Here is a 27,629-nt window from a genome sequence, read left to right on the forward strand (position 1 = left end):
ATGAATTAATTTACTTAAGTTAATTCACCATAAGCCAATCAATTTGCTATTATTTTTAGTACCATTTTACAGATGAGAAGACGAAGGTGCAGAAGGGTGAGTACCTGCCCCCCAAGGCTGTGGCTGCTCAGGGAGAGTTGAGAATGTAAGCCATGCTCCTGGAGGCTGACGTGCGCCTGCACAGGGCAGGCGACCAGCGCATAGTAGCTGTGCTCCTTACCCACACCGACCTGAGCAAGACAGCCTGCAGAGGAGAGCATGAAGGGAGGCCTCATCGAGCATGTCCCAGGTGCCTGGGATACTGGAATAAGCAAAGACAAAAGGGGTCCTGCCTCCTGGGGCTTATGGGGAATGAGAGAGAGGGATATTAAACAATTGTACAAGACAAGTCAACAATGGCCCCACTATGACAAAATCCCATTAAGGCAGGGATTATGGAGTAACTAGAGTCAACAGGTGGGGAATTTGGCCCGTGTGGGAGTCAAGGAAGGCTTCCTGGAGGAGGTGATGCAAGGGAACTTGAATCCAAAGGATGAGGAAAGGTTAAGAGGGAAGGAAAAGGCCCGGCATTGAGGGGACAGCATGTGGAGGAGACCTGTGCAGGTGAGTGTAAAGAAGGAAGCGAGGTGGCAGGTGGGCAGGAGCAGAGGAAGGCAAGCTTGGGCGGGGGTGGGGGTGCAGAATCCTCAGGAAAACCTTTAGAACACACTTGAGAATCTATGGAAGGGTTTCGTGTGCGGCTGCTAACATGCTCACATTACACAACAGATGTTTTCCCTAACAAAGTGTGTAAGTTGAACTTCTGTAAATTGGATTTTATTTTTGCGGCAGCAGGGAGCAACAGGAATCTGAGAGTTGATTTGTCTGTAAATTGAATGAAGACCCTCTGATCCAGCTGGCATTTTCATAGATCCGGCAGCACACAGTCAGGTAATAATTCTGTGGTGAGAGCCGTTCTGGCTTCCCTTTCTCGTGTCCTAAGTGTGGGAGCGGCTCTGCTGGCTGCCTCCTTTGCTCCCCCATCAGTTATGGGAACACTCCAGGTTCCCAACTGGGCTGCCCCATCCAGTCTCCTGTGGTGACCCCAACCTCCCAGGTCCCCTAGGCCCAGCTCCTCCTCATCCTGTAAACTTCTGCTTGTATTTCACTCCCATAGGGAGTGCTTCCTGCCCCCACCCCATATATATGTGCCTTTCCTGGGGTTCTCAGAATGCCTGAGGGCTCTGCATTGGGTTTGTTCCCACGATATTCCCAGTGTCCCCACACAAGAGGGGCACATGGTCCAGGCCTCGGCACACAGCGTGGAAGTACGGGGACAGAGAAGCTAGGACTGAGAATTCTTCCTCTTGCTCATGCTCTCAGTCATTCAGCATGTACCCACTGGGTGTCGAGTGCACCCCACACTCAGAGCTGCACCCACAGAGTCCCTGGAGAAAAACAGACAGGACCCTGCCCTCAGTCCGCTGAGAGAAACAGATCATCATAAAATCATTACAATAATTCTGACATTCTTGAATACTTTGGAAGTGCCACATTCAATCCTCAAAGATCATATTTCTACATCTTCATCATATTTTGGCTTCATAAAACTCTATGAGGGAAAATGGTGACATAGAAAAATAATTTGTCAAAATAATTCTGACATTCTTGAATACTTTTGAAGTGGCACATTCAATCCGAAAAGATCACATTTCTGCATCTTAATCTTATTTTGCTTCACAAAACTATGAGGGAAAATGGCAGCATAGAGAAGTAATTTGTCGAAGGCCAAACACGGGTCCAGGCTCACAGCCAAGCTGGGCTGGACCCAGGCCTTGTGAGCAGAAGTCACACTCTGAACCCCGAGAGCACATTGCTGCCTCTATTTTCACTATCTGGGGATGGGGCTGCATCTCTGAACCCTCAGCTTCCACAGCTGAGCCCTCAAACCCTTGTGGGCCGCTACAAGCTGGGCACTGGAGCTGGGAGGTGTCTGTGAACCCTTCTTAGGCTCCCTCCTGCTGCAGAGATGCCCAGGAGACATCCCTGGGGAGAGGAGGCCAGCTTGCAAAAACCACAGTGACTCCCGTGCTAAGGGAAAACCCAGGATAAGTAGCAAGAACAATTCCTCTCAACCAGAGAGTCTCAGCCAGAGAGAAGAGAGGCGGTGTGATGGGCGGCGCCAGCAAGACCAGTTGTAAAGAATATAAAGAGTGCCTTTCATGAAGTCACTTCAAATCGTTCTTTCTAGAAAACCCTCTCTCTGCAATTGGCTGCACTCACGTAGGTTGCTGTTTCTCAAGTCAACTGAACACCCAGCACACAGCACACTTTCAGACCCGTGAGGAGGGGCCAGGTGTGGAAACCAGCATGGACAACAGAGGCTTAGCGGTGGTTGGAGCACATTTGACCAGCGACTATGATTAGGCTCCAGGTGGGTGCAAATCCCCACTTAACTGGTATCAACACTGAAATGTGCAGAGATGAACAGACCAACCACTTACCAGTTGTATGTACAAACTTGGACAAAACACTTAACCTCTTTGCATAGGTTTCCTTGGTTATACAATAGGACAATAGCTGTACCCCTGTTCCAGGTGGAATTATGTCCCCCAGTAAGAGATGTTGAAGTCCTAACCCCTTATACCTGTGAATGAGACCTTATTTGGGAATAGGGTCTTTGCAGATGTGAGCAGATAAAAATGGGGCCGTTAGGCCCCACTCCAATAGGACTGGTGTCCTGAGAAGAAAAGGAAAGACAGACACAGGGAAAGCACCTGTGGGGACAGAGGTGTCACAAGCCAAGGAACAGTGAGGACTGGCAACAGCCACCAGCAGCTAGGAAGGAGCCCGAAGGACCCTCCTGTAGAGCCTGCGGGCACCTTGACTGTGGACTTGGAGCCTCCAGAACTGTGAGAGGACTCCCAGACACCTGCCTGCCGGTATTTCTCAAAGAAGACAGCAGCCAGCCTGCCTCCTGAGTGTCTGGGTGACAGTGGGAGTAGAAGGTCACTCTGCAACTTGGGGATGGTGTCCACTACACCTGTCTTAGGGAGCCATCTTCTTCCTAACCAAAGACCCCTCCCTCCACCCTGGTGTCCAGCTTGTAGGATGCTCTGAGCAGGACAATTAATCCCCACAAGGAATGTCTATATTTTGGTTGGAGAAGGCCTCACTCCCCTAGGGGCTGCAAGCCCTAGCGGATTCAGGAGTGCTTCGGGCCTGCTGGAAGGAGCCCCAAATGTCAGGCACCAGGTGGCAGTGGGGCTGCTCCCCCAGGAGGCTGAGCTGCACTTGGCCAGGGAGCTCAGCAATCTGTCCCAGCCAAAGAGGCAGCCACACAGAAGGGGGCCCTCTCAGCCCCCCACGCACAGGCCCCACGCCCACAGTAGTAATTAGACATGAAAAGGCAGGCTAAAACCCAAGGGCCAGGGCTCCAAATTCTTCTCCCATTTCAAATGGAAGCATATTCGTTCAACATGCCAGCTCAGTCTAAGGTCACAGGGAGCCTGGCACTCCTACATGCAGGCTGCCGGGTGACTCTAGCCCCCCTGGCATGCTGTTCCCTTGCCAAAGGCATCTTATCCTTCTAAAGTGAGAGAGAAGAAAGGTGTACACCTACCACATGCCAGGGACTGGCCTGGCCTGACAGCTTTCCCATGTTCTCCCCATTTTACAGAAGAAAAAGCTAAGGCCCAGAAAGAAGCATAAATGTTAGGTAGAAGAAACAGGATTTGAATCCAGTTCTGATCATCTTATGATTCACAGGAAAAAAACAAACAAACCAGGGCTGGAAAGTCTCATCTCCTTGTCTTCCCTGATCAAACCCACACAAAAAGAAAAGGCCAATGAGGGGCTATCCGGGAGAGGCAGCAACCACCGGAAAACATGTGTATCTTTTGGGGGCACGCCAGAGCTTGCACAGCAGTTCTTGAAGCATTGTCGGTGGGATCCAGATCCCCATGACTTTCTCTAGGGAGTTCTAAAACTGTGACTTCCCTCATCTCAATCCCCTACCCTTTCCCCCTGGCTTTCAGATAATTCCTGCAGTGCCCCCCACAAACCTCCTCACCCCCTAACCCCCAACATACTCTGCTAGGGTATGAGGGGAAGAGATGGTGGAAAAGTAGGAGAATCCAGGAGGAAGGTGTCAGGGGAGTCAGTTTCAGTAAATCAAAGGAGGCCACAGGAGCAACCAGCTGAAGGTCGAGGGCTGGGTTAGCATCCTTGCTATGTACTAACTAGCCAGCCTAGATAATTTCCGTGTCACCCTATGCAGTCTATACAGTGCAGCGCACACCAGCAATTATTAGGGAAAGCACACTTTCGTATTTTAAGGGCCTACGGCTTAGCAGGTCTATGCTAGAAGCTTTAAATGCACATCTCAACAGCCTCAGAGTACTCTATTTAGGAAATGTAAATGCAAAGAAAGTCAGTGCTCATCAACTCTCTATGGCCTTCCAACCTCCCTTGCAGCCTGCATGTGTGCTTGTGTGACCTCCTGAGGGAGCAATGAGTGTTATTGTGCCTTTTGCACTGGCTCATCCCCTGCTGGATGCCATGTATTTCAGAAGATGCGGCTGCAGAGATGGTGGAACTACCATCAGCCTGGATCCCTGAGTTACCATATGGAACAGAGATCTGTGTTCAAGACAAGTAATTGAGTGAGAATTAAACCTACGCTATTAAGCCTCCGAGCTATTGGGGTCATCGGCTGTGCAGCTAGTGTTTCTTGTCTTAACAGCATTATTGTTACCATTATTCTGCTTTTCTCAGATAAGAAAACCAAGGCCAGATAGCCAGTAAGTGGCAGAACCAAGATTCTAAGTCAGATCTGCACTTCAATACACATCCTCTTTCAATTACAACCTTTTGTTGCTTAATAAGATCATTCCCCTCCCATAAGCAGCCTTGACCCCACCCCACCCACAAAACTCCTACCCTGATTAGCCTCAGGATGGCTGAGTAATTCACGCAGGATGAAAAAAGAAACCTCATAAGACACTCTGAGCCTGCAAGAGGATCAAACGCAAGAAGGAAGGGGGATGGTGAAATCTCAGGGATATCTGGGGCCTTGGGACTCACAGGAGGTTTTGATACAAGAGGAAATATCACATACTGGTTTGAGCACAGGACGGATGCTCAATCAGATCAACCTAGGAGCACATCTCAGCCCAGTCCCACCACTGAGTGTCTTGATTCTTCTGAGTCTCACTTTCTAATCTGCAGAATGGGGGTGCTAGCTGAACCACGCCTGATGGTGGAGATAAGGGGTGAGGCTAGCGTTGTCTGGCTCCTGCCCCATGGTGAGTGCACCCAACTCTCTGCCCCCGGGGATGACTCAGAGTGCCCGCCTTGCTGGAGAAAGATGAGGAAGATAAGCCAGCGAAGGTGCCAGCAGAGAAGGCTGATAATGGCCAAGCCTGAGATTGCAGACCTGGCCCGGTCTGTGGCCTTGCAACAGAGCAAGGGAAGGGGGCGAAGAGGGAAGATGGACCGGCCAGACATCATGCAACATAGCCAAGGAGCCAGTTTATTTATTTTAAAGTCGAAAGTGTCCTCTAGAATGGCCTTCTATTTGGGTGTCAGAGTTGTTTATCAGCTTAAACTCATTGTCTGCACATATGGTCTTCACACTATGGGTGAGGGTGGGAAACAAAAGGATGAGAGGGAAGGGTGGGCAACTGCTAGCTGATGAAATATCATCCCTCAAGTGCCAGAAACCAGGATGTTTTCAGTGACGTTGAATTGGGCTTCCTGCCACCATGGGGAGGGGGCAATCGTGAGAATGCTAGCAAGATTTTAACTCAGGAGTCCCTCCGTGAGGCAGGGAAAGGAAGAAAAAAAAAAAAAAACCAAAAGCATTTCACCCTCATCTTCCATCCCCAAAGCATAGACATAGTCCTCCCTCCTCCCTACCCCTACCATACCCCAGAATATTCAAGTCGGAAAGGATCCAAGTGGATGCTTCCCCCTTCACAATAACAGCAATGAAGGTAATAATTGCAATAACAATGGCAAGTACGTGTGAGCGTTCGCCGTGTGCCAGGAACCGTGCTACGTGTGTAACGTGTTTTATCTCGTTGACTATTCACAACAATCTGGCATGCTTTTATTAGTTCCATTTTATAGTTCAGGAACTGGAGACACCAGAGATTGAATGACCTAAGGTGACACAGGAGAAAGCCAACATTTGAACCCACGCAGCCTCAACAACTGGCTGTGCTTAAAGAAACAGAGAAACTAAGGCTCAGAGAGGGACAGTGACTTCCTTGAGGTCACACAACGTCATTTGTAGCAGGGCTAGAACACAAGTCTCCTCATCTTGCGCCGGTGACCTCTCCACTCCTTCCTGTGGCCTCTCAGTTTGCCCACATACAACCAACAAATGTGTTTTTGCTCATCTCCAAGTTGTTTAATCATTAATTAAACCAGCAGTCTTGGGGGCAGACAGGGGACAGACAAGGGTAGGGCGTCAGCATAACAAATACCGAGATGAAAGAGCTGCTTCTGAGCTCTGTGCGAACACAGGGGCCCAGCCCCATCATCATCATCACCATCATCATCATCATCATCATCTCCCTCATGTGAGTGTGTGTGTATATGTGTGTGTGTTTTAAAGGGGTTCCATTATCTCCTCCCCCACCCCTGCCCCCGCACCGGGACACGGATGCGGGTCCAAGGTGCCAGTCCGTGCAGCAGGAGGCACCCATGCTGGCAGGTTTGCTCAGTGGCACCAGGTTGCAGAAATACTCCATCCACAGATCGTCTGCTCCATGGTTTCCAAAGTCCCCTCCCTTTGCTACATCCCAACTGAGCAAGAACAAATGTTCCCGATTTTCCTTCTCAATGACTGATGAAATAGGCCAGAAGAGCAGCCTTCTGGAAGGAGGGGTCCCTAAAAGGAGCAAGCCGTCAACATTTGCTCTTCGCAGGGGGTGGACGGGTGTTCAGAGGAAGGCGGCGTGAGTGCCTGCAACAGTGGGGCTTTCCGTGGGACTGGTCATCCACATCACCCTCTACCCAAACCTGCCGAGCTACCCGATGGGGCACAGGAGCCTGGTCCACTCTGCCGTGTAAGGGCAGCAGAGGTTGGAGGATGACAGCCAGGAGAGGGGCCCACCACTGGAGCAAATATCACAGAGTGGGGATGTCTAGAACCCTAAAAGTTTAACTCTCCCAACTTAAGTTGCAATTCTCTCTTCCAGAATCTTCTGGGCTAACACCCTTCTTTTCACAGACTGGGAACGATCACACTGATGATCCAGAAGCGGTGCATTTGGAATCTGCTGCTTCTTCCCTTGCAGACCACCTCCCACAAATGCCTGTCATAACCCCCTGCCTGATACGCCCCTCCCATACCTGACCCTGTTCAGCACCCTGTCTGCTAATCTGCCCCCCAGAAGATCAATACCTCACCTCTTCTGTAACTCCAGGAGCTCTTTCTGGGCTGACAGCAAATTTTCTTGGGGGGTGGGGAGGGGAACTTTTGAATCCACCCAAGGTGTCCTGACTCCAACCCCAGATTAACATCTACTTCTAGAATGTGCCCTGGAACTTTCCCTACCCATTCAAGTGAGGGGTTGGCCTTTTGAATGGTGCGCAGGGAAGACAGGCACACAGGAGTGCTCAAGACGTGAACATTTGCTGAATCAGAGATCTGGGAGTTTGCCTCGAAGCAGCTGGTGACCAAACACGGACACCAACAGCCCTGGGGGGTGGAGGGTGGGGTTCACTTTGTCTTCAGGACAGGTGGGGTGAGGATGGGGGCAAGAGGAGGGGCAGAACACAGGCACAGTCTGCCCTCAGGGGGGCCCGTGCTCACCCCCAGGTTCCCAGGGCTGGATCGTGCTGGGCAGTCTTCCCTTCACAAAAAAACAAGTCACTAAAAACAAAACAAAAAACTTCTTTTGTTTTCTGGAATGTCTTAAAGACATATCCAGAGACAAGTCTTCTCCACCCTTTCCTTGTCTCCTCCCTCCTCCTCCACTTCTATTCAAAATACGAATCATGTTGGCCCTTCTTTACGGTAACTTTCTCCTGGATAATTTTGGTAGCAGCCAACAAAAACAGTCAGGGGGCTGCAGTGAAAGCAAGAACCTCCCCTCCCTTTCGGGGACTGTCCCGAATCATCCCCTTTGTAGGGGACATTGGGGACAGCAGAGAGGGGTTGAGGACTGCCCAGTGAACACATGTTTCTGGCAAAGAGAAAGATGAAAACTTCCACTGGTAGCTGTGAGGCCCCTGCATGCTCTCTGGTTTGCTCATTTGTACTCAACTTGGGGTGCAGGAGGGAGGGAAGGAATCGGAGAGGAGACAACGGTCTCCTCAGTGTCTCTCCCATGTCACACAACTCCATAAGTGACAGAGAGGATATTTTTCAGATGATCGCCAGCCAAGCATGTGAGCAGGAATTAAACCCAGGCTGTCTGGCTTCCCAAGGCATTATCTCGGACCTGCAGACTCAACTCCTGGGGACCTGAGGTCAGATAAAGGGGACCCAAAGCAGGGTTCCACCAATAATGGTGACGTGACTAATGAACGTGTCCTGCAGACTCCAGGTTCCTGGGTAGGAGCTTTTCTTGGCGGCTGAGAAATCTACCCCTTCAGCCTGGATTGCTAAAATCTTTTAGGGGCTCCCATCACCCCCACCCTGTGTCTCCCACTTTACTTGTACCCCAAGGGAGGATGGATAAGAGGGAATTTACCACCCCCTACCCTCATCCTACCCATACCAGGCAAGGTTCTGTCAGATCCAGGGAACAAAGGTACAACTTTTACATTTTGGGGCTTGGGGTTCAGATTCCAAATAAATCTCAAAAAGTTAATTCTCCATGCACTTTCTCCACACAAATTCACGGTTAGTGTTAAATTCACCCCATTATGTTTTTCCTGGGGGTGCATCTTTTATTCATCCATACACCCTGCCAGTCCCCCCAAAAAACCCACCCCAGACAGCCACGCTTCCCGGCACACGGAGCAGTCACGACAGCGGCACCCCAGCCTTGCGCTCGGGCCCTCTTCCCCGGTCCCGCTGGGGCGAGGGGTGCTTTCCAGGCGCACCCCAAGCATGTTGGAGGGTCCTGTGGTTGTCAGCGCTGCATTTCAGCGCGTTTGTCTCCCAGAAACCAGGACCAGCCTTCCCGTGGGTGAAAGGCCAGGAAAGGACGCCCCCTGGCGGGAGCCAACCCACCTCGTCCAGCGGGCACCCGCAGCCCGGGCGAGCCCACCCCGGCGAAGAAACCCTCCAAACCCTCTAACTACACCCCCTAAATCCAGACATAACCGAGCTTCGGAGCCACCTAGCACCCCACGAAGCCCCCCCACCCCAAACAGCACGCACGGCACACGGGTGAAGGGGAGTCCTGGAGGAAAGTGGGTGTCCCCATTCAGCCCCGCCCCGCGGCGGGGGACCCCGAAGGCGGCGGGCTCTCAGCGTCCCGGCTGCGCCCCCCAATCTTCCCACCCGATTCTCGCTCCTGTTCCATAAGCCTTACCTGCCCTTTACAGAATGACGTGGGGCGACCCCCTCCTTTGGGGCACAGCCCTTGCCTAGAACCCCAACCTCGTAACCACACCTGCTCTCCCCCACCATTCTCCAGCACCCCACACCCCACTGGCCCACCTAGAGCGCGCAGTTCCAAGGGGTGCTGCACCTGTGCAGGGCGAAGCCCCTAGTCCGCCTCCCGGATCCCGGGCAGTGTTGGGGTGAGCACGGCTCCCCGGCCCCTCCCCATGCTAGTTTCAGCAGAACTTGGTTCCTGGGTTTCCCCGGGACCGTCCTAGGCTCCCCCCTACCCCCCACCCCACAGCCTCCCCGACTCCAGCGCCCAACAGTCGCCCAGGAGGGGCGCGCGCCCGGGGGTATCTAAGTCCCGGGGGGCGCAGCGGAGGGGCGCCCGGGAGCACAGAGGTGAGGAGCCCCCTACCTTGCAGCGGCAGCGGCCGGCCGTACCCCGCACCAACCAACCGCCACCGGCGGCAGCGGGGGAAACTTTCCGGGGCGCAGCGGTGCGCTCTCAACTTGCCCGGCGTCTGCGCCTTCCCCGCGGGGGCGGCGCGCGCGTCGGGGACCCCGGGGCCGGAGCTCGGGCGGGCAGCGGGCTCGGCTGTGGAGCTCGGCGTGGCGTCCGCCGCGCAGCCTGGAGCCCCGGAGACGCCGGCGGCAGCTGCAGCCGCCCGCCCGCCCGCCTGTCCGCGGCCCCACCTCCCCGCCACCAGGCTGTCCCTCCCCTCGCGCTCCCCCCTCCCCAACCTCCGCCCCTCGGCTCCAGGCGCGCCACCGCTGCCTGGCCGCGAAGGCACGTCTCCTCCGGCGGCTGCCCCTCGCGCCTCCCTCGGCCTCCTCCTGCAGTCCAGCCTCCAGACCTTGCTGGGGCGCGGGGAGGGGGGGGGTACGACGGGGGTGTCCCTGGGCCCACGCTCTCTCTTCTCCCCTCCTGCGCTCCTCTGCGTACCTCACCCTTTGGGGACCCGGGAGGAGGGACAAGCTAGACCTGGAGTATTCATTCCAGGCAAACTTCTCCCCCATGCCCCCAACCTCTGCCCTCCCTGCACCCCCAGGGCCCGACTGCAGAATGGAGACCTCATGGTCCTCCATCCAACCTTGCTGCGCCCTGCTGCATCCAGGGTTTCTACTCCTGGGAGTACCTGTTGAGAGCCAGGACATTCGCCCTCCAAGGGCTGCTAGGGATGACATCTGAGGCCACTGAGAGGGGGCACGCAGCCAAGAGGAAGAGGGGGTGACCCCAGACCAAATACCAGTGACTTGATGGCAAGGGGCCAAACCGATGCCTCCAGTCTCAGGACTTACCCTTTTATTTCTCCCACTGAGACAGCCACACATCCCCTCCCCAGCCAGGGCTTCGCGGAGACATTTAACCTCTGAACCTCCTCTGCAGAGCAGCTACCCATCTCACTTGACCCCACGAAACAAAAGAGCCAGCCCGCAGATCAAAGAGGCAGCCCAAGAAAAAGTGCTTGTGACCACCCGGATGTGGCGGGCTCAGGTTGCCCACTCTCGCCTGGACAACTGTTTTTTGAGTCCCAGCTTCGAAGCATCCACCCCATGCCTTCCCACCCTGGATGGTCAAGAACACACACGCACACGCACACGCACACGCACACGCACGCTCTGCAAGAGGCCCCTTTGGTCCACTGATTCACACTAAGGTGTGAGGGAGTGATAGGGGTTGACCCTAGAGTCTGAGCGATGTGGGTGATGTCAGGCCACAGGGCAGGGTTTCCAGCGCCAGGAAGTTGCTGCCTTTCCTTGCCCACATTCCAGGAAAAGGACGCGTCTCTCCAAGGGCTTCAAAGATGCCTGGTTCTTTCAGCCATCCCTTGAGTCACTGAGCAGATTGAGGAGGGAGTCACGGGGTAGAGGTGTGACCGGAAGGGGAAAGCCCTGGATCTCCCATTTATTAATGGACCTGAGTCAGCAGTGCTTAGCCCAAAGGGAAAACAGCTCTCACAGCGCAAGTTCTGTAAAAAGAGGACAAGGAAAAGTCTAAGGGGCTTCAGGCTGCATGTTCACCCCTTCAGCTGCCAAAACAGCCCTGGGGGAGAGGCCTACCTTTGGGTTGAGAACCACAGGCTGTGCCTTTATGGAATGCTATTGCAAGAGCGGCTGTGTGGGCTCCTTGGAGCGAGGCGCCACAGAAATTTAAAGAGGGAAACAGCATGGCCTACAGTGAGGGTGAGAGTGCCCACTTGGGAGGTGGAAGCCAGAGGCTGGCATGGAGGGAGGCAGCTCCTGAAGGTGTGTGGAGATTGGAAGGAGCAGGCAGGGGTGGGGTGAGAGAGTGCAGGAGAGGACAGAGGGCTGCTGGTGGGTGGCAGGACCTGAGGGGGCGGGGGGGGGGGGGGGGGGGGGCAGCTCCAGCAAGTCCTATTTCCCACACCTCAGCCTTTCTCCTTCCCCCAGGGGGAATCTGGCCCTATCTGCGCACCTCGGCTTAATAGCTTTCTTTAAATCAATTCTCGTTTTGTTATTTTTTTTTTTTACTTAAATGTGCTTGTTTTCAACAAAGAAATGTTATATCATTACCATACATGGAAAACCAGCATCACATAACTATAAATAGAAGGTAACCATAAAAATAAATACAATGAAAATAAAACAGTGTTATTAAATTTGAACAATGTATATTTAACCACAATAAAAAAAAATTCTAAGAAGATACAGCTCCCTAAGGAGAGTGCTGAGCCAGAGCCAGGGGCCCCAGTCCTTGAAAAAGGAGATTAGCTAGGGCTGGAAAGGTGTTAAGGACACATTAGCAATAAACTGAGACTCCAAGTTGTGATCAGAGATCTGGAAAGAGGCCTGCCTCCCCCAGGGCTCCCAGGTCAGCTGGGGTACCCTAGCTGGCCTCAATCTCCTTGACAATCTGATATCTCACGATTGGGGAACAACATCCTAAGTGTGTGGCAAAAAGTGTTGCTTGTGAAACACTGGGAACCCCGAGTTTAATTCTGGACCAGAGCAGGCGGTCTGGGTGGCAGAGAACGGCCTCCACGCACTGCGAGACCTTCCTTCTCTGGCCTCAGTATCTCCATCGACACAAAGGGGGCATGGCCTCCGGGGTCCCTTTTGCTATTCTTTGATGAAAGCAAGAAAACTGAGAAAGAGGGGCGCGGGGAGGGGAGAGGCTGAGAGCGGGAGAGAATGGAGGGGGCTTGAAGGCAGGTGAGCCTTAGTCCCTTGTTAGGGAGGCCTGGGAGAAACGTTCTGCTGACAGCACTCACCTCCCCTCCAAGGAGCACTCAGACTTCATTATCTCTGGCGCCTGGAAGAAATGTTGACTTGACCTGAAGGCCCCAAACTCTCACGAGTGTGGCCGAGTGCTGGACAGCTGTGCCTGGCAGCTGGGCATAGGACACTAGGGTGCGAACCACAAGCCGCATCCTGGAGACACATCACAATTTCCTTCCTCTCTGGGCTTCAGTGTTCCCACCTGTGGAATGAGACAGGTGAGCTGAATAGGTTGCAAGGGGTGCTGGCAGTCCCTGATCCTAGGAACCCGAGGACTCCTGGGGAGGAAAGAACCCTCCCTCCCGCTGTAACCGGACCAAGTTCCCCTTTCATCTGTCTTGTGCGATAGTATCTCATATGATTTCAAGGAGAACATGTCCTTCACTTGAAAAGAATTTGCAGTCTCAAGAACGGATGACCTCTTGTCCTGACATTGCTGATCAGATGGTGAAACTCTCAAGGTCTGGAGCCCTCCACAGTGGGTGCTCAGAGGGGTGTTGGGTGCCACCCCCATCTGTGCCACCTTGCACCAGCCCCTCACACTCTCTGAGCCTGAGTGGATGCATTTCTAGAGTGGGAACTGGGGCTGCACCTCTGGGTGTTGGGTGACTATGAGATTCTCCTAGAAGGCTCTCTGCACAACCCCTGGCACATAATAGATACTCAATAAAGGGGAGTCTATCATACGTAGATGCTAACCCAGGGCAGACCCTTTCTCTAGGAGGCATCTTGTCCTTAGTACATCTTGACCCAGCTTTTCCAAGTCAGTCTGCATTTTAAATATTTAATCATTATGTCCCTGATTTTTCCCCTGAATCATCTCTTTTTATATGCAATTTGCAATCATTTTCCCCCAAATGACAGTTCATTAAATGTACAACTGAGTATGATTGAATTTGTTTATCTTTGCAATGATTTTCATAGAAATACATTTGCAAATTCTGGGAACGTCCTTTGGGGGGGTTGAAGAGTATGGTCTTGGTCCTCCAGAGCCTGGGTCAGTTGCAGGGATCCCTCTTCTTTCTCTTTTTTTCTCCACTCCCAAACAAGTGAACCATAAACCCTGGCCAGCCTCTAAGTATTTTCAGCACAGGACCCAAGGGCCTGGCTGCCCTGGCCCTCCTCCACCCCCAGGAATGCTGCTGGCTGGTATCTGGAAGAAAGGCATGGTGCTCACTCCCTCCTCCTACCCTCTGCAGGAAAAGAGGTAGGTTCTGGATGGCTGTGCTGGGAGGGACCAAAGGTCCCTCTTCCTTTGGGTGCTAGCTTTCCAGAAAGCAGCACCCTGGTCATTCATTTCAATGTATGTTCTGTGTTCTGGGGTGCCAGTCAACTGCAGGGAGTGGGGCTCAGTGCCTTGGCCTCTGCTGGGGCATCTCCAGGCCCAGGGACAGATGTGCACCTGGCTGTCATAGTGGCAGGGCTGCGCTCAGCACAGTCCTGCTCCTGTGACCTGGGTACACGGGCTGGCACCTGCTCCCTCACTCTCTCCAACCTTCTCCTCTCCCTCACTGCCCTCCCCTCTTTCTCTATTATGGGTTGAATTGTATTCCTGCAAAAGATGTTCAAGTCTGAATCAACGGGACCTGTGACTGGGACTTTCTCGGGAAATAGTGACTCTGCAGACAATCAAGTTAGGATGAGGCTATTAGGGTGGTCTCAGCCAACTAGACTGGTGTCCCTACAAAAAAAGAAAAGGGAATTTTGGACACCGAGACAGAGCAGAGGGAGGACAACATCATGAGTCTTTGCAAAGAGCTGGCGGAGGCAGAGATTGAACTGTTGCTGCTACAAACCGAGGTCTGCCACTGATGGCGGGTGCCCTGGGACATGGCGAGAGGCAAGAACAACCCACCCAGAAACCTCAGAACTGGCGTGGCCCTGTGGATGCCCTGATTCAGCAGCACAACCTGCAGCGCAGCAGGCAATCATGGTGTGCTCCTTGAAGCCACCGTCGAGTTTGTGGCTCTTGGTTGGGTTACTAGGAAACTAGTACCCCCTCTTTGCACTGCTCCGCGTGGCCTCCATATTCCACACACACACTTCAAGGCAATGAGGCTAAAAAGTCAAGTTCTCACTGTCAAATGTGTCCACACCTGCTGTCCCTGGAATACATGCACAAAAGCATAGGATTCCAGAAACTTCACCTGCTCTTTGGAGACAGCTTCTTATTTAACCATAGTACAAAGGGCTCGCTTCAAAGTATTTCCTGAATCCCTGCTATTATCATTACTACCATTTCACAGATGGGGAAAGTGAGGCACAGAATGACTGAGTAACTTGACAGTTGTTGCACAGCTAAGTGGCAGAGTTGGGATTCAAACCCGGCCATCTGGCCCCGGGACCTGAGCTCTTAGTCACTTTGTCTTGCTGCCTCTCGTGGCTCCATCTTGTCAGCGTTCCCTTCTGTTAAATGGGAACAGCTAACACCTTCCAATGCGCTCTGAGTTCCTCCTTCCCATCATGGAGCTCACGGGGCTGGGGGATGGAAGGAACACAAGTGATGGGCCAGCCTTCTGCTTGAGTGCGTGTGTCTGTGCGTGTATACATCTGTTAGCATAATGAATATGTCTGTGTGTGCGTGTGCGTGCAACAGTGCATGCCAGTGTGTGTGTGCATGTCCACACTGCTTAATGGCATCTTTTTTATTTTTCAGAGTGAGGCCGATTCACTTACTCAAATTAATGTTCACATCTTGACGAACTCATTTAATGGGAACAGCTACTGCCTGTGCCAATATGTGAGCTGACCCTCAAGACCCTTCTACCAAAAAATACAGCGTGTAGCTTGTTCTTGAGTTAACAAGTATTGGACGGCGATCAGCTTTTTCTTGTTTTTTGCAGCAATGCCTGCTGACCTCGGCTAGCGTTCTGGAACAAGAGGAGGCAGGAGAGCTCACGAAGAAGACAGGGAGTGAGGACTCCCTGAAGAGCGGGACGGGAGTGCGTGTCACACATTCTCAAAAGCGATTTTACACAGCAACCTTCCTTGCAGCCGAGGAACCTGACGGCTCACAGCGGGGAAGTGGCTCAGTCAAGTTCACTCCGTGATTGGTTGCAGACCCGGTTCCAGGCCCATTAGTCCAACTGTCCACTTCTCTCCTTCTCGATTTTCTTCTCCCTGGGTTTCTCTCCTTCTCTGCTACTGCCTGCCTGCTTCCTTGCTTGCTTTTTATTCCAGGTATGTAAACCTCTAATAAACCTAGAGACAGGCTTATGTCTGATTTATCCCCAGTTACAAAGGAGCCGGAGCCAATTATAAGGTAGATAAAAAAAACCCCATGTGCAGCTTTTAGAAATGCTTCTCCAGCATAAACAGTTTAACTCCATAAAGCTCCCCCAGAGTGTTCGCTTACACGCTCCATATTTTGAAGAGGATGGCCTTGGCTGTGGGCCCTTGGGTCTGCTCAGGGCATGGTGACATCGAGGCCACACTGACCACGACTGAGCGAGCAGGAGCCAGTCGCTCTGGGACAGCCTCGTCTAGTGTTGGATTCACAGCCCCTGGCATGTGACCTGGGCTTCATGCGCAGCTAGTAAATGAAGGAACAAACACAATAATCAAAAAATACCAATTTTAGCAAAACAGAATTGAGAGATAAATCCTCTGAAGGGGCGGGGGGAATCAAATAGCATATCCTCTCTGGCCCAAAAGACCCAACTGTGATGGGCTATGGCACTGAGCACCCCGTTATCAGTCTCTGTGCTGATCTGGGGCATGAGCGCTCAAATCAGAGGTCCCACTCTTCAGGGCAGTGTTTGAGCTCACCGCCTGTGTGCCAGCTACTCTGCCAGGTGAACGCGGGCAGATCATGGGGCACCTGACAGATAGGGTCCCTGTGCTGATGGCTCTCGCAGGTCCTGTTATCCACTCTTAATATTTAAGTAAAGAAATGTCGTTTACTTCTCAATTACCTAATTACATATCACTGATGCATTTCCCTGCCTCTCTCATTTCTGAGATACCTGGTAACCCAACACACACACACACCCCAACACCTCCGAGAACCAGGGTGGGTGATTAGGTTTAGACAAGGCCCTGAGGGTGGGGTGGATGCTCTGTGATGGGATCAGTGCCCTTATAAGAGGAGGAAGAGACACCAGCACTTCTGCTTTCTGCCATGTGAGGATACAGCAAGAAATCAGCCATGTACAGGCCAGAAAGAGGGCTCTCACCAAATTTCCTGGGACCTTGATCTTGAGCTTCTCCACCTACAGAATTGTGAAAATAAATGTGTGTGGTGTAAACCACTCAGTCTGTGGTATTTTGGTATGGCAACCCAAGCAAACTAAGATGATTATTTTGCATAAAATTTCAAGGTTTTGAGGAAGCCTATGGAATGGACTTCAAATTGAGAATCCCAGGCTTAGAAACTGGTTATAAATACATTAATAATCGCAATTTAGATCTGAGCTTCCTAGCAGCCAAGGCAAAAAGGAGACATTGGGTTCTATAGCTCTTATTTGTCTTGGGTGTGGGGGAGGAGGGAAGAGGGAAGCGTATTAAGTTATTTGAAAGAGAAAGTCTCTTTCCTGGCACTATCATCCAGGAGGAATTTATCTCTTGGCGGCAAAAAACAGTACATCTGATTTTTCTACTAAGCAGGAACCGCAGGTAGCCTGGGAATCCCAACCTGCAAAGACGGCAACACCACCTTGAAATTTAAAGCAGTGCCAGCTTCTTTTCCCCAACAATAGCCACCCTTTCTGGGTGTAAATACAGCTCAGTTTGGAGGCAGGTTGCTAAACATATGCACGGACATATGGAGGCCCTGGTAGTGCAGCCGCTACCAGGAAGTCTCCGCAGCCAGCCTGCTGCTGCCACCGCTGCTGCTCGCAGTCCCCCCTCAGCAGTCTGCACCTGGGGATACCCTGATGGGACACCTGCCTGGTCTCTCCTGGGGAAGCAAGGGGGGGAGTTCCAGACCTCTCCGGAACAGACTGGGGTTCTCTCTGGATCCTTCACAAAGCTGGGGATCAAGACCCTTGTGGGACACAGTGGGGAGCCAGGCCCCCTGAACAAGCCAGTGCCCGCTGTCCACCTGATGCTCTTCCAGCCTCGATCCTCCCACTCCCTTTCCTGCTGGCCTCTCTATTTCTGACTCTCCCTCCCTCTCTCTCTTGCTGGTAATTCTTGTTTTTGTCTGTCTCTTTATTTTCTCTGTTCTCTCTTTTGCCATATATTCTCTCTGTTATCCTCACATCATTTTTTCCTCCCTCCTCTTGCTCTAGCTCTGTCTTACCTTCTCTCTTTTTTTCACTGTCCATCTCTTATAGGCTTTTCCCCTTTTCTTTCTGTCTCCACATAGCCATCTCTGTGCGTCTGTCAGTTCTCTTCCTCTGTTTAGATTATCTAACTCTCTCCCTTCCCTCCTTCCTGTTCTCTCTCTTTCTCATTTTCTCTCTCCTTCTCTCAGTGTTTGCCTCCCTGCATCCCCGCCTCTTTCAGAGAAACAGTCTCTGTCTCCATAACCCTCACTCCACCTTTTTTTTAAAAGATTTATTTATTTATGCACATAAGATTTATTTATGCATACATTTATTTATGCAGGCCAGAGATGAGGGGGTGAGAGGATTCACCAGAGACAGAGTGGGGAGCAGAACAGGCAGACTGACTGAAATACACTGCTGAGGGGAGCAGCGGGCGAGACAGGAAAGGTCTGCTGTGCCATGTGGGTCACCTCCCTGGCTGGGGATGAACAGTGCTGCAGCGGCTGCGGATAGCTCCATAGTGCTGTGTCTTAACCCCTTGCACCACCAGGGGGGCCCTCCACAGTTTTTTTCTAATTCTTGGAGAAGGGGGTTGGGCCCAGTGAGCCCTGACCTGTATAAGTCACAGGGACAGTTAATCAGATCAGAATTCTCACTCTTTGCCTTAGACACCCCCCTTTCACACAGCCAACACACCCCAGGTCTCCCCTCATCTCTCTGGTCCCCCACCTGATATGCACAGAGTGGCCCTGGAGCCTGGCCTGGCCTGCAGGCCTCCCCACGGGCCTGGCTCATTTCCACAACTGGCTCGGGTGCCTGGTTGCCATGGTTACCTCGGCTCTCCTCAGAGGCCACGGAGAATGACTGGTGCTGGTGGCTTGGACTAACTGGGACCAGAAATGCCTCCCTGACCCTGTGGTCCTCCTTAACAGGCCTTTCGCCTCCTCTCCTCTCCAGGATTCCATCCTGGAGAACCCACTGCAATTCTCTAAGAGGCCACAGAGTTCTCAAGAGGACATTCCCGGCAGTTCATTTGGAAAGAGTAGTGAGAGCACAGCTAGCTCCTGCTAACGGATTCATGACCAAGACACTATTAGCTAAGTGAGGGTCAGACCAAGATCACAGCGGCCAAATCCTTCCTAACACTCATTCAATGATTCGTTCATTCAAGCATTTAGAGATGAAGAACTGAATAAAGACGGGTCTGTGCTTTTGAGAAACCTTCACAGATGATAGGGACAGAAATTTCTGGAAACACCAATCTTCCTGAGTCTAGGACATCAAAAAGTTCCGCTAAAGGAAAAAGTAATAGCTGGACCTTAGAAAGTGAGTAGGGTGACCTGGATTTGAGGCAAATGATACAGCTTGTGCAAAGGCACTAGAGTGTGAGCGAGTGTGGTAGGGGGCAACTGTGAGCTCCATGGAGGGGGAGACTTGATACCTACCTCAGAGTCTGGCAGGGCAGATGCTAAACAAATAATGTGTGAATGAATGAATGAGCATTAAGAGACTGTGGAGAGGGGCCTCCCTAGTGGTGCAAGGGGTTAAGCACCACACTGTGAAGCAATCCTCAGCCTCTGCAGCCTGAGTTTCAATCCCCGGTGGGCCAGGGAGCAACCTACATGGCACAGCAGGCCTCTCCTGACTCGCCCACTGCTCCACTCAGCAGTGTATTTCACTCAGTCTGCCTGTTCTGTTCCCCACTGTCTCTGGTGAATCCTCTCACTCCCTTGCATCTCTGGCCTGTATCCCAACTCTTGCATGCACAAATATAAAAATCTTTTAAAAAATAGAGAGAGACCGTGGAGGCCGGAGGCATTGGTGCATGGAGGGCATGGGTAGGAAAATGCCTGGAAAGATGTCTTTGGGCCGGTTTGACTGCAGACCCTCCCCACCCTGCCCCATGCTAGGGTTCTTGTTTGCTTTGTTCACTTGTTTGGTGTTTAAGGAAACATCCCTCTGGCAGTTGTTTTGAAGGTGAATAGAAGTTCAACTTGTAAACTTCGCATGTCCAGAGCTGAACCCTTGATCTTCCCCACCTCCCGCCAAAACCTGTGAGAAGCAGCAGGAAGAGCCCCAGCCTTCCCTATCCAGCTGATGGAGCAACTCCATCCTTCCAGTCGCTCAGGCCAAAAGCCCTGGTGTCATCCTTGACTCATCCCCAATCTCCCCTGCATCTGACTGCTCAGGAAATCCTGTTTGCTGCGCTTGCAAAATGTGCCCGGGATGCCCTCACTTCCCCCCACCTCCACCGCCGCCATCCCCGTCCAAGACGGCCAGCTCTTGCCTGGCCTACTGCAAAAGCCCCTAACATGTTGCCTGTTCCCTCTTCTCACCTCTCCTCCTCCCCCCGTCAAGTATCTTTGCACAGCTGCGGACTGAGCCTGCTGAAACACAAGTCAGATCATTTCATTCTCCAGTTCAAACCTCTATGTTGGTTCCATCTCCTGTTGGGGAAAAGCCAACGTCTGTGCAGTGGCCTAATGACCCTGCACGGCCGACCCGCTAGGCCAGCACCACCTCTCCCGTGGCTCTCAGGCCCTCCCTGACTGCACTCTGCCCCCCCCCCCCACTGTCCTCTAGTAAGCGCTTGCCTCAGGCCTGGTGCCGCTGCCTGGCGTGCTCTTCCCCAGCTGTCCTCACGCCCTGCTCCCTCCTCTTCAGAAGTCACCTCCCAGACAGCCTAGTGTCCTTGGGCCCTGGACCCCTCAGCACCCCTGAAAGGTCTCAGGCTTTGTGCTCCTGCTCTCCTGCTCTACCCCCAGAAGCCCAGCCCTCTTAGGGAAGGCTCCAGACCTCCGTCCCCAGGGCCAGAGAGGAAGAGGTGCGGGAAGAAGGCACATCCAGCCGGAGGCTGAGGGGAGTGCGCATGGGGCTCAGTCTGGCCTCTCCTTTGGGGCCAGAACCCCATGTCAGAGGCTCCTAGGCAGTAAGGGGACCCAAGGACGCCCGAGCCTGGCTCCAGCCTTCCATCAGCCAGAGCCAGCGTCCATGTACCACGTATCCCTCCCCCACCACACGCCGGGCAGCAGCCTCCAGCCATGAATCATCAGCTCCATTAAGGCCCTGTGACCGTGAGCATTTCTCTTGAGGAGATTAGGAGCCAGCAGTCTGTCCGCTCTCTCAGGGCAAGACATGCCATGTCCAGGCACCGGGACCACCCCCCCCCGTGCACCCCCCAACCCCCCACCCACAGCCTGGCCATGTGATGGGGCCTTGCAACGGCGCCCCCCGTCCCTGTCTCTCTGTAATGTTGTCTCCTTTGTCTCCCCCTCATCTTTCTGCTTTTCATCCTCTGTGTGTCTCTGTCTCTTTTTCTCTCTGTCTTGATACTGCTTCATCACTCTCCCTCTGCCCCCCACCCCGGCTTCAGAGAGGGTCCCTTCATTTCCACAAAGACACTTTCTTACCATGTGTCTCCTAAGCCAGCTCGGCTCACCCCGTGGCTCACTGCCACCTCCACACAGTCAAGTCCCACCCAAGGGCTTCCTCCTCCTTGAAACCCACCTTTATTACTTTCTCATCTCCTCCTTGCAAACTGACTCTCAGCCTACTCTCCTGATGTCCAAGGAGATGGTCTCTCTCTTGCCACCTTGTGTCCTGTGATTTATCAAAGTTCTGGCTCCCCTCTCCTTTCCCTGGTCTGCCAGCTCGCTAGGCCTCAGGGCCAGTGCCAACAACACACATGCCAGCTCTGTGCTCAAGAGCCCTGAAATGGAGGAGGGACAGAAAGAGAAGAGGAAATACGATCAAGCACCTACTATGTGCCAGGCATCATCCCAGGGGCTGCAGAATTATTGGCTCCCCCCCACCCCGCCCCGAGAGCTGAGGAGGTGAAAACACGGGTAAAATGACAACTGTGATAAGCACCCCAGGAAGGGAAGACCCCAGGGCTGTGGGCCCTGATGGTCCATGTCCCCTATCCCAGACTGGGGAATCTGAGAAGTCTTCCTGGAGAATAACGTGTCTAAGCTGGCCTAAGGACCGGTTAGCGAGGTGACGAGGGAAGGAAGAGTGTATGGACAGAAGGAGTATGGACAGAAGGAATAAGCAGCAAGAAGGCTCGGCGGCAGGTGGGAGGCAGGCTGGGTGGATGGACGGCAGTGGAATGAATGAATGATTGAATGGAGGCATGAATGAATGAATGGGTGGGTGGGTGAATACAAGAATACATGGGAGGTGTGAGAATGTACGACCTGCTTGGCCAGCTACCTCCAGCGGGAGGCAAGAGGGAGTTTCCCGGATTAAGCCATTATCCTGTTTGTCCCTTTGACCTGAATCCCAGGCCGTCACTAATGACCACTGGCCCCCTCCAGCCACAGGGAGCAGACCCTCTGGCCTCAGGCCCTCCAGCCCCTCTCCCAGGGATCCTGGAGATAGGGTTATTTATAGATGATAACCTCCCTGCCCCCACCCCCCAGAGGCAGACACTTGCCTCTCTGGTCATTTCCTGCTATTCTTCTGCCCTCTTTGAGGAGAGGCAGCAGCCACCCCCTTCCAGAAAGTTCTCCCCCCTCCTCTTTTTTCCTTATCTCTCTCCTGGCTGAGTTTCCTACCCAAGGAGACAGAGAGAAGAAAGCAGGCCCTCCTGTGAGTGCTTGAGATAGTGGGAGTGTTATAGGACAGGGAGAGGGGCAGCCCAAACCCCGCAAACCTGCCTATTCTACATGGGTTCTGCCATCCGCCGCATCAACACAAAACATAGGAGACTTTAATGGGAAGGAACTTTAATTAGGAAACAATACAGGAAAGGCAAAGAGTCTAGTTTCTAAATGAAGCACCTAAAGTTACCCGTCCCCTCGTGGGTAAAAGTCCATCCAAATGGGATTGGCCCAGAGCAAGGCCCCAAAGCCTGCCCCAAGTCTAAAGCATCTTCCAGTGGGGACCCACAGAAAAGGGTCAGAAACAACCAGACAAGCCCGGAAGGAAAAGAGCAAAATCAACATCAAGATAAAAGCTGCCATGGTCACCTCCCCATGGGTCTCACCCACATCTGTGTCACCCATTCCACGACCAAAAGACAAGTGCAGTTTCTTCACGTGTCTCTAGGCTCCATGCGCCTCCTCCAGGTCTCCTTCTGGCTCCATCCTGCTCCTTCCTTCCTCAGTCCCTTCTACTGCTTCTCCTCTTCCTGCTCAGCTCCACCCTCCCTTGGGTGGGGCAGGGAAACTCCCCCTTTCCTGGGGACCACCCTGTTACAGGAGCAGTGCTTTCAGGGGCTCCAGGGTAGGTGGACTCCTCTGGCCAGAGGGTCCCCATCAGTTCCCCTGCCAGCAGCATCCAATGTGCAAGGCACCCAGAAGCAGGACTAGGATGGTGACGACAATGACGGTACATGAGGCAGCACGGCTAAGAGCATGCCATTTGCCTCTGCTGAATCATAGCCCGGAAATGACAGTCGCCGCTGCCTCAGTTTCCCCATCTGTCAAATGAGGGTGGAGACAGTGCCCATCTTTCAGGACCAGTGTGGGAATGAAGGGAGACAATGGCAGTCACAGCCTGACTGATGACGTTTAACTTCTATTATTAAGGCAGACAATCCCTTGAGGAGGTCTGTGGGGCAGAAGAGGGGTTGTCTCTGGGGCTTCAGGACCTCAGGCCAGGCGGGGACTTCTGGTGCATGGTGGACCTGCTGAGCTCAGGTCTGCGCACGCTCCCCTGGGCCTGGGAGTTGCTGGGGAGATGCCTCCCTCTGGCACTCTGCCTCTGGCTTCCAGGAAAGACCCAGGTTCCCAGCTCCAGACTCCCTTCCCCCTACTGTCCCACACCACCTCCCCTACTCACACAGAGCAGGGCTGCAGGGTGCCCCCTCCTGTCTTCCTGCAGCAAGTGTAGAAAAAGTGCACAGCTCTCCCCCATCCCCCACCATACACACACACCTGCTCCAGGTTTCTCCTAAGAGCCTGACACATGCCTTTCTAGCCAGATGGCTCGGGGAGAAATGCTGATGTCCATGTCCCCTCTGTGACTTTAACGAGGGCTGTGAGTGGAGGAGGTGACAGGGCGACATCAAAGGAAAGGGACTCTAAGCGTGGCTTGTGGGAAGCAGGGACATTTCTGAGTAGTCCTGGATATTTTGTCCCTGTGGGCCCACTGGTATCTCATTTATTCATTCAACAAACATTTTCAAAGACCTATGATGTACTAAGCCCTAGGAGAATGATGCGACCCCTAGTAGAAAGACTCCTGGCTCTCTCATAGGGAACAGAAAAGAAGCAGGGCATGAACAGGAATAATTGCCAACTGGGATGAGTGTTACAAAGGGAGCAGCAAGTTTTGGGCAGGAAATAATGGAGTGGGCGGGACAACCTCCCCAAGAGGACACACTTAACAACGCACTTAACAGCCCTGCCGTGAACTCCACGGAACACTGTTGCAGGTAAGGGAGCGGCGGGTAGAGAGGACACTCCAAACCAAAGGTCCCAACCCCACTTCTCAAATCTGTGTCTCCTCTAGCCACTGCCTCTTTCCCAAGCCCTTAGTGGCTTCTCTTCACTGGGCCCGCGACAGCCCATCTATCATGATGTGGGGATCTACCAACTAAAATGCCAGCATGCCACATCCCTGGCCTGCTGAGAACCCCCTCCACTCACCCCACCCTGTAGTTCATCCCACCCCTGCTCCCAAGGGTTGTTGCAAACAGAACAGCCTCATGGGACCCCCTGCTCAAAAGCCTCCCACGGCTCCCACTGCTTACTCCACCAAAGCCACACTGTTGCACTGGGCTGCTTGGGTGAACCATGACACCACAGCCTCCTGTCCACACCTGGATCGCCACCATCACCCCGCGCGCTCACAAGAGGTAAATGACTTCACTCTGCACCTTTCCTTATGCTGTCCCCCTGCCAGGATGCTGTTCCCCATTGTTCACCCACCGTGCTTACCTGTGCAGCTCTTCTCTGCCATCACGACCCTGTGCATCCCAGCTCCCCTACTCAGGTCTCACTGTGCTGTATAGGGAGGGATCTATCCAAAAAGGTGCTCTTGGGGCCTCCCTGGTGGCGCAGGGGTTCAAGACAACTCTATCAAGCTATCGCCAGCTACTGCAGCACAAGTCCAGTCCCCGGCTGACCAGGGAGTTACCCACATGGCGCAACAGACCTCTCCTGTCTCACCTGCTGCTCCCCTCAGCAGCGTATTTCAGTAGGTCCACCTTTTCTGCTCCCCACTCTCTCTGGTGAATACTCTCACTCCCACACCTGTGGATTACACCCCAGTTCTTGTGTGCATAAATAAATAAGTCTTCAAAAAGGTGCTCTTTCTTATATTTGGGTTCCTGGTGCCAGCCTGGGCTGGATAAGAGTTGTATAAAGGCAAGGAACAGCCCGATGTGGAGTCTGGGATTTCTAGACTGGAGGGAAAGCTGTGCATAGGCCAGGTGCACTCAAGCAGCCCCCAAGTGAGGTCCTGGCTCAGCTGCTCCTCCCTGGGCTCCCTCAGCTTGGTCATCTGTAAAATGGGGGTATTTGCCTTCCTTCCAGCCACTTGTTGAGATGATTGACTGACTGTTTAACTGCATGGCACTGTTTCCACGGGATGTCTTGGGGGTGGATGGAGGCCATTCAGGACTGTCACAAAGATGGGGGCAGGTGGGGAGCGCTCCTGCGTGGAGGGGGTAGTGGACTGGGGAAGGCAGGGATGCTCGGTGAGGAACACCCCTGATCCACAAGGCTTTCCCACACTGGGGTTGGACACCCACATGGGGGAGACGGGACGCCTGTAACTTGGGGGTCTAGATTTGAGCGAGCTCTGCCTTACTCTAAGTACGAAGCATTCCTGTGCAGTTTGAATATAAACTGAATTTTCCTAGCGTGTACACAAAGACAAAAACAAGCGAAGTCTATATTTAGTTTTATTCAGAGCATGCCAAGAAGTGCTCCGGGTTTGGAAGGTGCTGCTGTGGGGGTGTAGGAACCCCCGGAACCCCACGCCGCGGCACAGCTGTAGCTGTTGCCTGCGCGGAGTTTCTGCAGGGCTGCGGGCGCCTGACAGCTTCACTGCAGCTCCCAGAACAGCTGGGCACTTCCACGTTCAAGCAGATTTTATTTTGCACAAGGTTCTTCACATGTCTCCTTTATATTACAGCTGGGGCATTATATGGGGTCATTATTTTTTAAATTGCGAGTGTAGGTAGGTGGCAGAGTCCATGGAGCTCATCCCAGAGCACTAAAGGGGATATTATACATTTTTAAAATGAAAAAAAAAAGGTGTTGGGTTCAAGAGGGTTGAAAACACGGTCTGTAGAGCATTGAGACACAGCAGCTGTCAAAAAAGGGAGCCTGTTCACTCATGGGGGCCCAGGGAGAGAGAAACATTTCACCTAAGCTGTGTAATGGAGGGAGCGTGACTTACACTCGCTAACCAGGAATAAACATGAATCTCTCCCGGGGTCCTGGCATCCTTACCCTGAAAGCTTTCACTTCTTTTTTAAAATGTTCACCTTTTTGATTGTCGAAGAAAACACAAGCAAAATACCTTCCACCTGCTCTTACACCCCTTCTACCCTTGCCTGTGCCCCCACCCATTTCACCTCTGGTCATCTCAGCTTGGTTTTCAATGTCCACTAGTTTATCTTTATTTTGCTTTGTCACTTCATTCACTTTGTGTCCTTATATTAAGCATATATGTGGAGTTACCAATATTTGTCTTCATCTTTTTAAAAAAGATTTATTTTATTTATGCACACAAGAGCTGGGGTGGAGGCCAGAGGAGCAGGCAGGGAGGGGGGGGTGAGAGGATTCACCAGAGACTGAGTGGGGAGCAGAACAGGTGGATCCACTGAAATACACTGCTGAGGGGAGCAGCGGGAGAGACAGGAGAGGGGCCTTCTGCATCATGTGTGTAGCTCCCTGGCTGGGGTTCATACTTGTGCTACAGTGGCTGCAGAGAGCTTCACAGTGCGGAGACTTGACACTTTTCACCACGGCGAGGACCTGTCTTTATCTTTCTGGCTCAGTTTACTTTGCAGAATCGCCCCCACCCCTCCCCACCTCACCACCCTGCCCCAGTTCCTTCCATTTTGCTGCAAATGACAGAGCTTCATCTTTCCTGATAGCTGAACAGAGCTTCATCTTTCCTTAGAGTATTCCTTTGTGTATCTGTTCCAGATATTCTTTATCCAGTTGTCTCTCCGTGGGCACTTAAGTTGCTCCCTTAGTTATTATAAATAAGTTCACAATAAACATTATGGAGCATGTGATTCTGCAAGGTGATGATTTTGTATTCTTCAGAGAGCTATCCAGAAATGGGATTGCCTGATGGAATGGTATTTCTATTTTTAATTCTTTAAGGACAGTCCAAACAACTTTCCAAAATGGCTGCACCAATTTCCATTCTCACAACAGTGTACAAGGGCCCCCTCTTTCTCCACATCCTCACCAGCACTTGCTGTTAGGGGACTTTTTGATGTAAGCCATCCTCACAGGTGTGAGAGGAAACCTCATTGTGATTTTGATTGGCAGAGCTTTAGTTTCTGTCCCTCCTTTGCCTTTCAGGGGCCAAGAGTTTTTGTGGCTCATCCATGGTGTGAAGGAAAGAGAAGTCATGTCAGCTAGGATTTCGAGGAGGGTTTAATGAAGGGACTTCAGAGAGGTGTGGACAGGGCTGAGGTGGATCTCCCGGGGCTGGGAGGGGCAGCGTGTGGTCTGGGGGATGTTTCAAGAGAGGGGGACAGGGGCTGCATTTAC

The 27,629-nt window shown here is 52.6% G+C and overlaps 1 protein-coding gene across 3 annotated transcripts in view; it reads right to left on the reverse strand.

Annotated features, from left to right (window-relative positions):
* The window catches only part of TSPAN18 (tetraspanin 18), a 158,587-nt gene extending 148,565 nt beyond the window's left edge, over positions 1-10,022 (reverse strand). For all 3 annotated transcript variants that reach the window (XM_037522412.2, XM_037522409.2, XM_037522410.2), the window contains exon 1: positions 9,909-10,022. The gene's annotated coding sequence lies outside the window, so the exon portion shown is untranslated. The remainder of the gene's footprint in view (positions 1-9,908) is intronic.
* Positions 10,023-27,629: the final 17,607 nt, after the last annotated feature.

This window comes from Talpa occidentalis, unplaced genomic scaffold, assembly GCF_014898055.3.
Source record: "Talpa occidentalis isolate TD23 unplaced genomic scaffold, MPIMG_talOcc4v2.1 talOcc4.3, whole genome shotgun sequence".
NCBI classification, from domain to species: Eukaryota; Metazoa; Chordata; class Mammalia; order Eulipotyphla; family Talpidae; genus Talpa; species Talpa occidentalis.